This window comes from Chrysemys picta, unplaced genomic scaffold, assembly GCF_011386835.1.
Source record: "Chrysemys picta bellii isolate R12L10 unplaced genomic scaffold, ASM1138683v2 scaf4996, whole genome shotgun sequence".
Lineage (NCBI taxonomy): Eukaryota > Metazoa > Chordata > Testudines > Emydidae > Chrysemys > Chrysemys picta.
The window spans coordinates 1-3,114 of NW_027057696.1; the positions used below are offsets into that span (position 1 = coordinate 1).

At 43.0% G+C, this 3,114-nt stretch overlaps 1 long non-coding RNA gene across 3 annotated transcripts; it reads right to left on the reverse strand.

The window, feature by feature from the left end:
• Nucleotides 1–19: 19 nt before the first annotated feature.
• Nucleotides 20–2,959, reverse strand: LOC135980610 (uncharacterized). 3 transcript variants are annotated; one of them, XR_010597592.1, is made up of 4 exons: nucleotides 1,938–2,959; nucleotides 1,414–1,754; nucleotides 280–603; nucleotides 20–131 (listed from the first exon to the last, which is right to left on the reverse strand). It is a non-coding gene; the product is annotated as an uncharacterized LOC135980610 (long non-coding RNA). The 3 variants fall into 3 exon arrangements; XR_010597591.1 differs by having other exon boundaries at nucleotides 21–131; nucleotides 1,414–2,301; nucleotides 2,551–2,954; XR_010597590.1 differs by having other exon boundaries at nucleotides 21–131; nucleotides 1,414–2,949.
• Nucleotides 2,960–3,114: the final 155 nt, after the last annotated feature.

The window sequence follows — 3,114 nt, forward strand, 5'->3', positions numbered from 1 at the left end:
TGCATCCGATTTATTTAGCATGAAGAGAGCATTGAATGCTCACCTCTTTGTCAGTGATGGTCTAAGCATTGCTCTCCTTTTGAGAGGTAACATCTTCTGCAATGTCTAAATCTTGATAGGTGGTCCCTTAACTAGAGAGAGGAGATACATTTCTTAGATCTCCGCAGGAATGGCCGTCATCAGTTTTGTGGTATTCCCCTCTGAATGGCAGAAGAATCTGAAAATGTACCCAGAATCATTGACTTCTAGATTATTGCCATGAGACGGAGCACGTCTTACCTCATAACAGAAATGATCCACTTCATGTATCTTCTTCCTGCACTTCTAAAGGACAATAAAGTACAATGAACAATTCTGCACAAATATAATCAGTAGCACAGCTAATCTCTTGCAAGCGCAGTTCAAATACTCACCTCTCCACTGTGGTCAGTTGCCCTCTTATTTACTGAGCTGTCTAAATACCCATGATACCGACCTGTAGCCAGCACCCAGCTCCATTTTTCCTTTGGTCAACAAAAATGGATCGCTATCATGATTGTTTGCAACTCCCAAGCCTTCCTGTCTGGGAAGATCAGCTCAGCTGCATTTCTTCCATCTGAAAGACTGACCAGATCCATTATTGTCACCTGAACTCTGAGAATGTGTATGTCTCACCTCACAAACGGGGATGATCAGCTTCCCTAATTGCTTCTTGAAAAGCTCAGCCCTCTGCTCTCCTGACATCCGGAGAAGTGCGAGGTGCTGTAATGATCAATAACTGACAGATTTGTTTGGTGTCTGGAGGGCTCTTCACTGAAATGATCATTTTTCATTTACTTTAGGTGGCAAAATGGAATCTTAGATGCTCACCTCCTTGCCGGGAATGGTCTGAGCGTGGCTGTATTTGGAGAGATGCAACCAGCTGCGTGGTTTAACACTTGCTGGGGATAAGTGGCTACTCTCCTTTTCCATGAATAGACTCACAGGATGATTCTATTGCATCTCAGAGGCTCTGGCTACATACTTTGCTTTGTTCTCAGTTAATTGGCAGCATTCCCCTCCTGACATATAACATAGGCTCCGAAAGAAAAACCAAAGTCTTGAATTTGAACTGGGATGCTATAAGCGGGTATATTCCTAACCTCCTGATAAAGAGGAACCCCTGTTGTCTGCTATGGCCCTCGACTCTTCATGTATCTTGGGATGTGTGATCAACAATCAATTTTTGACACAGCATTACTTATAATCAATCTTGTGGTGTCCTACATTTTTATGGTGCTTTCCCCAACCTTATTCCCTTGGCAAATAACCAATATAGAAATATTCACCGAGGCTGTGGTGAGCTGACCAGAGGTACATTCACCTGCAATCTTTCAAACAGATTTCATAGGTTCCTATAACCTATGAAATCTGCATCTGCACTGGTATCATTACCTGAACTACTCCTTATCCACAAGGAAAAAATGCTTTCTTCACTTCGCAATGGGTCAGGCTGCTCGTGCAGTATTCTTCTCCTGGCATGCAAGATGAGTTTCATTTCTTTCATCTGAAAGAATAACCAGGTCCAGGAACTTAACCTTGAAAGTCAAGAGAAGGTGAGTTCTTGACCTCTTGGCAGCAGTGATTAATTTCACTTTTTTCCTTTCAGTAAGAACCCTCCCAGCTCTTCTAGGAGCTTCCTGAAGTTTTTTATATCCTCAATGTTCAGATGCACCTGAAGGTAGGAGAGGATCCATTCGTTTCCACTTGACTGGTACAGAAATGGTGTTTCTCACCTATAGACATGGACAGATCAGCTTCATGAATTCCTTCTAGAGCACAACAGCCTCTGCTCTCCTATCAGGAGAGGTACGATCTGCTGCTGGAACTATCAATATTTGGTATTTATTCCTGACTGGGTTTGCAACTGCTGCTTTGGCACAAGATTCATTTGGTAATAAGAGAAACTTGAAACTCACCTCCTTGGTCCGTGATCTGCAGGGATGTTTACAGCTGGAAAGTGCAACTGGCTGCACTGTCTCAGGCGGCTGCTCTCCATTCCCAGGACTATAGCTACAGAATGCTCTTCTCTCCCCTCTGTGGATTCAGCAGGTGGCCAGGCCCACTGCGTTAGCACAGTCTGCACCTGCTTCTCACAGTCTTCCCTTGAGAAGTGAGAACAGCAGCAGTTCTTCTACCTGCAAGTTAATAAGATCCATTAATATCCACTTGGGTGCTCTGAGCCTGGGCATTTCTTACCTCTTCCCCAGGACAGTCGCTTTCACTCATTTCCTCCTAGCATGGGTGGTCATCTGATCCCCTCACATCTTGAATGATGATCACCTGCAAACATCAACGTTTCAGAGAATATTTATTTGTTTTTCTAGCTATGCAGAGCCATCGGTCAACATGTGCTTCATTTGGCTTCCAGATGCTCTTCTCTGTTCACCTCCTTCTCAGTGATTTTCCATTGCCTGGCTGTGATTTTCAGAGGGGCAACCAGCTACATTGGTTAATAAATGATGTAGAAGTGGCTTTTTCCCAAACTGGAGTCATAAGATGCTTTTCTTGCATCTGCACTGGTATCATTACCTGCCTGCCTGCATTCTTAAGTTCAGCCATGTCTTGGAATCTTCCTCCCTTGAGAGGTCAGCACTGCCTTTCTTTCAGCTGAAAGTAGAAACAGATTCACTGTGAGGTGCCTTCCTTACCCCTTGATAGAAATGATCAGTTCCACTTATTTCTTGACATTTGATAAATAAGCAACAATGATCACTTCTGTACAAATAGAATCGGTTGGACAATTAATCTCTGCAAATGCGAGAGCAGGTGAAATGCTCATCTTCACATTCTGGTTAGCTGCACTTTTTGGAAGGAAAAAGGAGCAAAGATCATCATCATTAGTTAGAATTACTGACTACTTACATCTGAACCAGTAGATCCCATTTTTATTGCTTTCTTCAGTAAAGCAACTTCTTGTGCTCTTTAGAGATGAAGATTTCATCAGTTACATTTCTTCCACCTGAAAGTATGAGCAGAATCATTTACTATTATGGGAATGGCGTGTTGCATTTCTTACCTCCTTAAAAGGATGGATCAGCTAATTCCTGGATTGAACAAGTGGCAAGTCCATGTTGCTTTGTCTTGCGTCTGCTT